The sequence below is a fragment of the Pteropus vampyrus genome, unplaced genomic scaffold (genome assembly GCF_000151845.1).
Source record: "Pteropus vampyrus isolate Shadow unplaced genomic scaffold, Pvam_2.0 Scaffold77, whole genome shotgun sequence".
Classification (NCBI taxonomy): Eukaryota; Metazoa; Chordata; class Mammalia; order Chiroptera; family Pteropodidae; genus Pteropus; species Pteropus vampyrus.
The window spans coordinates 2,618,935-2,630,303 of record NW_011888858.1 but is presented as its reverse complement, the minus strand read 5'-3'; the positions used below and the strand labels follow the sequence as shown (position 1 = coordinate 2,630,303).

General features: G+C 37.3%; 1 long non-coding RNA gene across 1 annotated transcript in view; it reads left to right on the top strand.

Moving 5' to 3' along the window:
- The window catches only part of LOC111741357, a 7,966-nt gene extending 1,896 nt beyond the window's left edge, over nucleotides 1-6,070 (top strand). Inside the window, exons 2-3 of the long non-coding RNA XR_002780971.1 lie at nucleotides 3,532-3,609; nucleotides 5,491-6,070. This is a non-coding gene — a long non-coding RNA (uncharacterized LOC111741357). The remainder of the gene's footprint in view (nucleotides 1-3,531; nucleotides 3,610-5,490) is intronic.
- The last annotated feature ends 5,299 nt before the right edge of the window (nucleotides 6,071-11,369 follow it).

Here is an 11,369-nt window from a genome sequence, read left to right as displayed (position 1 = left end):
TAGGACACTTCAGTTGCTTCCATGTCCTGGCCACTGTGAATAATGCTGCTATGAACATTGGTGTGCAAATATCTTTTTGGATATGAGTTTTCAAGTCTTTGGGGTACATACCCAGTAGTGGGATTGCTACATCATATGACAGATCAATTCTTAGCTTTTTGAGGAACCTCCACACTGTTTTCCATAGTGGCTGTACCAATTTGCAGTCCCACCAGCAGTGTGTGAGGGTTCCTTTTTCTCTGCATCCTCTCCAACATTTGTTATTACTTGTCCTGTTGATTATAGCTATTCTAACAGGTGTGCGATGGTATGTCATGGTGGTTTTGATTTGCATTTCCCTAATAGCAATGTTGAGCGTCTTTTCATATGTTTGTAGGCCATTTGTATGTCCTCTAGGGAGAAGTGTCTCTTCGGGTCCTCTGCCCATTTTTTGACTGGATTGTATGTTTTTTTGTTGTTACTGAGTCATATGAGTTCTTTGTATATTTTGGATATTAGGCCCTTATTGGAGGCATTGCTTGCAAATATATTTTCCCATTGAGATGGTTGTCTTTTTACCTTGTTAAGGATTTCTTTTGCTGAGCAGAACCTTTTTAGTATACCTCCCATTTTTAATCTCTCATTTTAAAACCCTCCCAAACCCTACAGTTCCATTTTTTGCACTCTTTATAGCAAAAATTCCTTGAAAAGAGTTTATACTCACTTCATCCCCTCTTTACACCCAGCTTTCCTTGAACTACTCCAGTCATGCTTTATTCCCATCATTCCAGTCAAACCATTCTTGACAAGGCATAAACAACCCCATCAAGTATACTTTATTTCCACTATTTTTCACACTTAATATTTCTACTTAGTGCTTTCTTGTTAATGTCCTTATTTGATACTGCTCCTACTTTCCTTTGGGGAATAGTTGAGTACAGATAAAGCTTTAAAATAAATTAGTGCACTTGAAGATAAATGGAGGACTTCTTCCAGAAGGCATTGCAAAAAGAGATTAAAAGTATAAAAGAAAAAAAATACTCATTGTGGAGGATATGAGCAAGAATGCCAACATCCCGATAATAATGAACCTTAAAAGAGAAATTAGAAATGAATGTAGAAAATATTTTAAGAAATAATGGAGGTAAATGTCCCAAAATCAAAGAAGGATATAGCCTACAATCTTTATTAAAAGGGCTCAGAGAAAGCCAAGTGGGAGAGAAGGAAAAACCCACATTTAGACACAATATCAAAGACAAGGACAGAAATTATAAAAGCTTCAGAGAGAGAACAGATCACCAAAAAGGAACAAAGGCAGATTTACATCTGTTGTGGACTGAATGTTTGCCCTGCTCCTCCAATTTCTTTGTGGAAACCCTACTCCCCAATGTGAATATGTTAGGAGGTGGGGCTTTTGTGCTGTATTGAGGTCATAAGAATGGAGACCTCATAACTGAGAATAGTGTCCTTATAAAAGGTGCCCCAAAAAGCTCTCACTCTCTCTGCCATGTGAGGATACAATGAGAAACAAGCAATCTGTGATGCAGTACAGGGCTCTCACCAGAACCTGAGCATGCTGGCACCTTCATCTTGGGCTGCCAGGCTCCAGAATTGTGAGAAATAAATTTCTTTTGCTTATAAGCTCTCAAATCTATAGTAAATAGTTATAGCAGTCCAAACTGACTAAGACAACATTAAACTTCTCAATAGCCACACTGGAAATGAGAGCAACCTAATAATTTTTAGAATTTGAAAGAAAATAATTTTGAACCTATTATAGTTATTTATCTATACTGTCATTCATATTGAAGAAATAATAAAAATGATCTTAGGTGTACAAAGTCTCAAGATTTGGTAAGTGAAGATCCATACTGAAAACACGAGGAGGAAGTAATCAAGAAGTATAAAAGATGCTGCAAAAGATGTGTGAATTAAAGATAATCAGATAGCTTGGTAAAGTCTGTTATACTAATAAAAAGAGATGGAAAGACAAAAAAAGAAAAAGAGAAAGTATATTCATAAAAATTTAGACCAAAATTTCTTGAATCTGGATTAATACCAGCATGCTGGATGGTGGGGAAGAGAAGAAAAAGAACAAAGGAACATGAGAAGAGGTAATATACTTGCCTTGTTGGGAAAAGATGCCAATTTTGATACAAAAAGCAAGGAGAAAGAACACAAATATGAATCTTAAGAGCAACTATCATAATGATATAATATAGAACTTTATTCTTACCAGGCACTATTCTAAGAACCTCACATATATTAACTCATTTAATTCCCACAACAACCATATTCTCATTTATTCTCATTTTACAGATGAGGGCACAGGCAAGGCATGTCCACGGACATATAACTAGTAATGGTGCTGTCACTTTTAGTAAATTTTTAAGGTTACTTAACATTTAAACCAACAGAAGAAAACTTGATCTTTCTAATGGAAAGCAGGGAAAGTGAAAAAAATTAAAATACAGTAGATGGAAGATATGAAACAAGATGGCAGAAATAAATCTTTAAGGGTAACCACAATAAATATATAAATGAATAAAACATCAATTAAACAAGAGTCAGATTGGATTTTTAAACAATATGTCAAATACAAGAAAATGTACTTAAATAGCATTATTCGTGGTGGCCAAGACATGGAAACAACTGAAGTGCTCTGTGATAGATGATTGGATAAAGAAGATGTGGTACATATATACAATGGAATGTTACTCAGCCATATGATGAAATACTGCCATTTGTGACAACATGGCTAGATCTCGAAATAATCATGCTAAGCAAAATAAGTCAGAAAAAATTGAGAACCACATCATTTCACTCCTATGTGGGATATAAAACTGAAAGCAACAAAACAAGACGGCAGCGCGTGGTGAACAACTCTTTGGTTGTTAGCGGGGGGGTGGTGGGGAGGGGAGGATAAGGGCAAAAGGGTTCAAATATATGGTGACAGAAGGAAATTTAACTTTGAGAGGTGAACACACAATGCAATATTCACATGATGTATTAGCAAATTGTACACTTGAAACCTATGATTTTATTAACCAATGTCACCCCAATAAATTTGTTTAAAGGCACAGAATGGAAATAAAAGGACAGGAAAAGATGCACCAGGCAAATGGGAACCAAAAAGCTAGAGTACTAATCTTATTATCTAACAAGATAATATTTTAGGGCAACAGGAAAAAAAAGGTATATACTAGTGAACAAGACAAAGAATAATAGAACAAGATGATATAGCCATCATAAAGACATCTCTCAAGGTTACTCACTGCAAATACAATGCTGAGAAATGTCTTTAGTAAAGATGGATCAGGACATTGCATTCTTGGCAAATCCAAAACAAGAATGTAGAGGGATGCTTAGGGTTCATAGCAAATTGCCTCTCCCAAGGATAATGCATCCCTTGACCCTATAGATTCTTAGCCAAACTTGAGTTTTCATATAAGTGGGCCTCTCCATTGGCCACCTTGCTTAATCTGACTGACTGAGGCTGGGACCAAACCTGTTCAATTTGTCTCATAATAGCATTAATGCTGATATCAATAGGATTCCAAGCAGCAGGAAGAAGTTTATCAGCAATGCTGACCTCAGTCATCGCTGCCAGGTTCTCAGACACAGCCAACTGTGAGTAACCATCATGGGAGTGCTGGATATTATTTTAGACATCCAGGATGTAGTCTAAAGCCAATCTGTTATCCATTATGATTCATGCAATTTAGACTGACCTGCTAATTTGTGGTATCATTGCCAGTGAGATAATAGATGAGCAAAAAGGAACCCTTGTCCACAATGCAGAGATAGTCCATGGCCATCTCTCCCTCACATACAAACGGAGAGACCGAGGGGCCACAGTTTGAGGCTTGCTACTAAACTTGATTTGGATCATCAGGTTTGGTTAAGAAATTTGGGCCATGTCACCGAATAGTTACAGCCTTGCTAGCCATACATGGCATAGCCCAAGCCTGCTCAACAGTTAGAAGCATATGAATTTGAATCAATCAGATTTTTAAAAGGTTGTGCTGGTCTGTGTGTTTGTATATGTGCAAGGCAGAGTCCATGTTGCAAAGCTGCCAGTGACAGCACTGACATAGCAAAGTGATTCAAGAGCAGCCACGTCCACATGAGTTTTTCGGTCTTCATAGCATGTGGACAAGGATGACAGATACAGCAGGCAGTCGAATTGCCAGCCACTGCAGTGTCTTGACTCTGGCAGACCATATGATTTTTTTTTTTTTTTGCCAGGCTGCAATGTAGGCTCTTTGTAGAGGAGGACAAAGAGAGCATTCATTGCTATTGTTTTGGGCCCTGCTCAAAGAATGCTGGTTTGCGGATTAGCTGAAATCAAGGACCAAATAGTTTGCCCAAGAAAGGTGCCTACTGTCTCCAGTTCCCCCAAAAGTCCAACAAGAAGCTGAACCTTCTTTTTGGTGGTAGGGGCCCAAGATACAGGACTTTTTCCTAGAGTGCCATAGGAATTGATTGCTGTGATTCTGCCCACATAGTTCAAAGAAACTTGGCAAGCAGGCCACGCCTGCTGCTGTAAGTGTGATAGGGGCCTTGAGACAGAGGTTTCTGACTTGCCACCAATAGGACATCATCTACAGGGTGAAAACTTTGAAGTCAGAGAATCGAGGCACACATGCTAAATCCTGGCTCACCCACTTGTAGCGAATGGCAGGGAGTCTGTCCCACTTAGCATGTGTCTACTTTCAGCTCTTCCCTGGCTGAGATAATCACCTCTGACAGTTATGGGAGGGAAGTATTAGCATATAACACTGCAATTCCTACTATTCTTTCAGAAGTAGGACGGTACATTGGATTAGTCCAAAAGGTCCTACCCATAATGTCATATGAAATTCTCTTCCCCCATTCAGAACCTTCCCCAAATCAGTTAAATCTGAACACTATCAGGTCAGGTGGGATGGTGATTGGGTGCCTAAATCTAAGGGAGCCATAGAAATTTGAGTCCCTTCCCTACCCGAAGTTCTCCAGGATGTTTGTGCAAAGTCTGTGTGGCTGCCAGTCTCCTTGGGCAACAAGAAGACCTTGACCCAATCATTTGGTTTCTTAAAGTAGCAGTATTTTCCTGAGGTCAGGAAAGAGGAGGAGGGAAAGATCAGAGGTCATAGAAGGAGAGAGCAGCTCCTCCCCAGTTAGCAAAGCTTTGCATTTACTCAACTAAATGAAATCAATATTCTGTTTCTTTACTGCTGACACCATTTATTTTAGCTTTGAAGACTTCTTGACACAACAGTCATAGTCATATTGTCTTTTGACTGGGCTCCCAGAACTTGCTGCCCCATTGTCATGACATTCTTTTCTTATCCCATCTGAGAAAACTATTCAAACAGCTTGTTTCAATTCTACCTCTCATTGCTCATTAACAGGAAAGACAGTCAGGGACCCCTATTTCCTTCCCTTCACCCACACTTAAGAGAGAGCGTTCACTACCAGTTTCCACACCTTCTTCTCACATCCCCTAATATTTCATTCTTTCTTTTCCAGATAGCCATGTCTGTCAGCAGCCTATCCTTGTTGCCCAAACTGTGAAGAACTGTGAGCAGTCTGAGATTTTACCCTACTCCCAACCTAGTGAGATATCCTGCCATAGGTTCATGAGTGCCAGCAGAAGACAAGAGACTTCTGGGTCAGAGACAAAGATTTTATTACTGCAGCATGAGCTTTGCACCAAATCTCATAGAGACAACACAGGTAGGCCTAGAGGGGTGCCGCAAATGTAGTAGGTTTATGTCACAGCTGAGGAACCAGAATTTAAGATACCTTGGTTTTCTATAATGGGCTTCAAGCAACCCTGCCCCAACCTTTGCTCTGGAGGGAGATGTTATTTTTTTTTTCTATTGGACAGTAAACAAATCTGTCTTCTGCTCTGGGGTGACACTATTTCTATCTCCAAACATCCTATAAAAGATAGTCAAGAACAAAAACTGTCAGTGCCTCCGCTAAAAAGACATGCAGAAATGACAGCTCTGTGGAGAATTCTCTCCCAACACTTGTAATGTTATATGTTTTTCATTGTGGTAAAATATACATAAAATGTACCATTTTAACAATTTTTAAGTGTACAATTCAGTGGCATTAAGTACATTCACATTGTTGTGCAACTATCACCATTTCCAGAACTGTAATATTATTTTTAATGCATTGGTTTTGATTTTCTAGTATTTAGATTTTTAAATCTGTGCTCATAGGTGGGACTGGGCTATAGTCATCTTTTGTGTGAATGCAGCATTGTCTAGCTTTGATATCATAGTATCCTAGCTTCGTAAAATGAGTTGTGAAATTTCTCTTTTCCCGTGCTTTGAAACCATTTGCCTTATATGGGAAAGGTTGGCTCCTTTGTTAGAGCTGACTCATGAAATGACCTGGGTAGGTGTCTTTTTAGAGGAAAACATTTGACCAACTTTTCAATTTCTTCTACAAATATTGATCTATTCAAATCCCCCAACCCCTTCTTAAGTCATTTTTGGTAATTTGGTTTTTTTGGAAAATTTATTTTATCTAGATTTTTAAAAATCCATACCTCAATTAATTCTCTTTTCTTGTGAAATGTTTATTATTATTATTTTTTTATCTCCACTGATTTACTAGAGTTTGGCCTTCCCCTCCACCCCAAGAATCAACTTTTTATTTTGTTGATCAAATCTGCTATTTGATTTGTTCTCTATTTCATTAACTTCTGCTTTCATTCCTCCCTTTTTTGTTTTTATTTGTTTTCATTCTTGAGTTATATACTTAATTTTGAATCTTTTTTATTTTCTAATGTATGCATCAAAGGCTACAAAATTTCCTCTGAAAACCTTGGGTTATATCCCCACAGGTTTTTTGTTATTACTTTTTGTCACTGCTTTCTAAATAGATTCCAGTTTCAGTTGTGGATTATTCTTTAAACGGGGTCACTGTATAATTTATCATCCAAATTGAGACACTTCTGTGAATGAAATATATATATTATGTCAGCATAATCAGTGTGAGTCAGGACTGTTCTGGGTGAACCAGAAAGTATGGTCACCCTATTTTTAACACGAGTTATTTAAAAGAAAAATGTTCACACAGGATTTTGTTGCACGTTTATAATTTATTGAATTTTGATCAAAGAATATGGTCTGCATGAATTTTGTTTTTTGAATGCATATTTTCTGTTTGTTGAGTGCACATATCTTGATATCTTTTAAATCAAGTTTGTTAATTCTCTATTTAGTTATTTTTGTCTATGTGATATGTCAATTTCTAAGAAAAGTCAAAAAGTCTCCCACTATAAAAGCAGATTTTTAACTATTTCACTCTTTGGCTTAAATAATTCAAAAATTCTATTGTTAGATACATAAAGTTTCAAGACATATATTTTTGTTGACTTATGCCTTTTAGCATTTGATACTTTTTACCTTGAAATCTCTTTTATCAGATATGAATATTACTACTTAGACTTTCTTCTCTTTTAAAAATAGCTTTATTGAGATATAACATATATTTCAATACAATTCATCCATTTAAATTGTATGAGTCAATGATTTTTAGTATATTCAGTATATAGAGTTGTGCAACCATTACAAAAATCAGTTTTAGAACATTATCATCATGCCAAAAAAGAAACCTCATATCCCTTAAGAATTGCTCTATATTTACCCCCAACTATCCTCCTCCCAACCGTGAAACTATTACTGTCTCTACAGATTTGCCTGTCTGGATATTTGATATAAATGAAATTATACACTATGTGGTCTTTTGTGTCTGGCTTCTTTCACTTAACATAATGTTTCCAGGGTTGATTCATGTGAGAGCACGTATCAGTATTTCATTCCTTTTTATTGCTGAATAATAGTCCATTACATAGATCATACCTTATTTTGTTTAATCCATTCATCAGTAGGTGGACATTTGGATTGTTTCTACTTTTGGCCATGATAATGCTACTATAAATATTCATATCCATGTTTTGTGTGGATATGTTTTCATTTCTCTTGGGTATATACCTAGGAATGGAATTTCTGGGTCATACATGACATTTTTAGGCAGTGCCAACTGTTTCTCAAAGTGGCTGCATCATTTTACATAACCACCAACAATGTATGAGGTTTCTATTCTTTCTACATCCTTACGAACATGTTATTATATTTTTTATTATAGCTATTTTAGTGGGCATAAAGTGGTATTTCATTCTGGCTTTGATTTGCATTTCCCTGGTTAATGGTGTTGAGTATCTTTTCATTTGATTATTGGCCATTTGTATATATTAATCAGAGAAATGTCTATCAACAGCCTTTGCCCATTTTAAAATTGGGATAGTTGTCTTTTAAACTATTGAGTTGTACAAGTTTTTATATATTCAGTTTAAAAGTCCCTTATCAGATATATAAATTGCAAGAACATTTTTCCATTCTGTGGGTCATATTTTCATTCTCTTGATGGTTGCATTTGTGGCACAAAAGTTTTAAAATTTGATACAGTCTAATTTTATTTTTTCTTTTGTTGCTTGTGCTTTTGGTGTCATATGTAAGAAGCCATTGTCTAACCCAAAGATGTCAAGATTTATTCTTGTTTTCTTCTAAAAGTTTTATAGTTTTAGCTCTTCTTACCTTTAGGTCTATGGTCCATTTTGAATTGTTTGTATATGTAAGATAGTGGTCCAGCTTCATTCTTTTTTTTCCAGCTTCATTCTTTTGCATATAGATTTCCAGTTGTCTTCGTATACATTCTTATTGTATTTGCCTGATGTACTTTCCCATTATCTTTAGATACCATCATAACTTTGTAATTTAGAGGTACGATATTTGAGATAGTAACAGTTATCCCTATTTTACAGATTTAAAGAAATGTTTGAAGTTAAATGAATTATCCATAGACCCATGCTTAGGGACAGAAAGTCTGTACTTGGATAGGTAGTACAGATTCTCACTCCATCCCAGGAGCTATGGCTTGCCCTCTGAGCCACTTAAATAAACCCACCTCGTTCATCTTGAACTCTGAATAGTCACAACAGCCCATCCCATGGAGTGGCCAAGAAGGAATTACTGACTTTATGTCTGATTAATGGAAATTTTCAAAATGATGGTACATTTCATTTTTCTCACTTTGGAGGTCAAGGCTGTTGGGAAGACACAACAGGTTCTGAAGAAGTTGCAAAGGACAATTAATGTACTTCCTATATCATAATATTTCTATTATTTTAGCTTTTTCCTATCTTTTTCTCTTTATTATTTATATGACTTTTATTTATACAATTACTTTTTGTTCCACTCAGTTCCTTAGTCTCCCCTCCCAGTAAGGGATTTTACTATTGTACGCCTTTCCCAAGCACTAAGAAAATGCAATGTGAATACACAGGGAAAAGGATGATAAGCAGACGTGGGGGCAGAGGGGTTAGGCGGGGCGGGAATAGAATCAAGAGGCTTTAGAAATCTGTGGTGTAACTTAGGGTTTCTCAACCTTGGCACTATTGACATTTGGGCTAGGTAATTCTTGGTTGTGAAGGCTGACGTGTGCATTGTAGAATGTTTAGTAGCACCTCTGGCCTTTACCCACTAGATGCCAGTAGTAGCACCTGCCAAACAGTGGTGACAACCAAAAATGTCTCCAGATACTGCCGAACATCTTCTAGAAGACAAAATTACCCACAATTGAGAACTACTGGTTTGACTAATCTTTTTCACATCCTTTCTGTAACCCCAAGCAGCAGTTAAATGGTTAAATATTTTTTAAAAATTTCTAATGCTCTCCTTTCGTTGGTATTGTATTATGGGCTCTGAAAATCTGTCTTAACTAACAGGCTATTTCAAAAGTGGTATAGTAGACTGCTACCTGGTTTGATGTGCCCTGCATGTAGTAACTATGAACCAATGTGTTTGAAAAGTGAGGGGAAAAGCCATACCTGTCTAAAGTGGTGTTCTGATTTCTGACGCCCATAAGACAGTCTAGTTAGAAAGCTCCAATATGAGCATAAGTTCCCTAGAACTTTCAGTATTTTAAAGTTATATTATTTGAAATACCTTGCCCTGAAGAATTAAAGGAGAGTAGACCTGTACCTGACTTATGTACATTTGAATTTTTGGTGTTTTCATGTAGTTGACAAGACTATAAGATATCAAATAAAAGACCCCAGTTATATGTTCTACACAAATTTAAATTTTTAAAAAGCATTTTGTTTTCTTATTAGTTTCAAGTATACAGTACATTGGTTAGACATTTATATAGTTTATGAAACAACCTCCCTGCTTTATCTATATCTTCTCTCTGGCTCTACACATAGCCATTACATTACTGCTTACCGCATTCCCTATCAGATTTAACTTTCGACTTTGGGAAACTTCTAGTGCTACTGTATTAAATCAAAGGGAACTTGCTCAACCCTTTATAAAACTCATCATTCTTATTTGGAATAAAGCAGACACACTTTAGGATATATAAACATTAAATAACTGAATGACATCTATATTCACAACAATACACAACCATATTTTATGATGGTATTAATTAAAATGTTTATCTACAAAAACCCAGTTGGAAAAGGTAACAAGAACTAAGATTCTCCTAGTATCAAAGTTGCATTGAGACATCAGGCTCAAGACTGAGTATCTAGTAGTTACTTTTGCATCCTTTGTCACTGAGGATTTTTTTTGGCCTTGTTTTTAATTTCCTGATTAATAACGATACTAAATTATTTTTAGCATTTTTGCATGAATAATGAAGGAAAAGATCACCAGAAACCGATTTCCAAGAGTTTCATTGAAATAGTCATAGCGAAAAGTATGGAGAAAAAGTCTCCATGTTTCCAGTTAGGGCACAAAAGGAAAAGATAAATATTTTCCTTAAAACATATAAGTCAATATTTACTTTCATTATGGCTGAAGACAATAATGCCCAATGTCATTGTCACTCTGTTTTGATGTACAGCGACTCAGAAAAGCGATTTCGAGCTTTTCTATTTCTGTGCATCTTTCAATTTGTTCAACTTTCAGGAGTTCCAATGCCATTTCTCACTGCAGGGGTTCTGCAGGACGAAACGCCCTCTGGAGTCCAGGTGGCTCCCGTTAGTCTCCAGCTCCTCCAGGTACCAAGGACCGGATTTGCATCCCATGGAGTGGTGACTGATGCGCGTGAGTTCTTGCCCCATGCGCGCCTCCCTGTGAACCCATCGCAGTAACTTCAGACCCCACGCGTTTAGCCATACCTCGGGCGATACCCTTACACTGGTGGGGAGGCAGTGATCAATCCTGGGCCCTTCCCTGCGGCTGGCTCCCGGTTTCTGGGCACTCCCTGGGAGAGGAGCCGTCTGGCGCGCGCCATTCCCAGAGGGCCTAAGAGGGACTCGGGGCATCCGGTGGCCCGCAGCGGCGCGGGGAGGTCCAGGCGCGAGCCGGGCGGGGCAG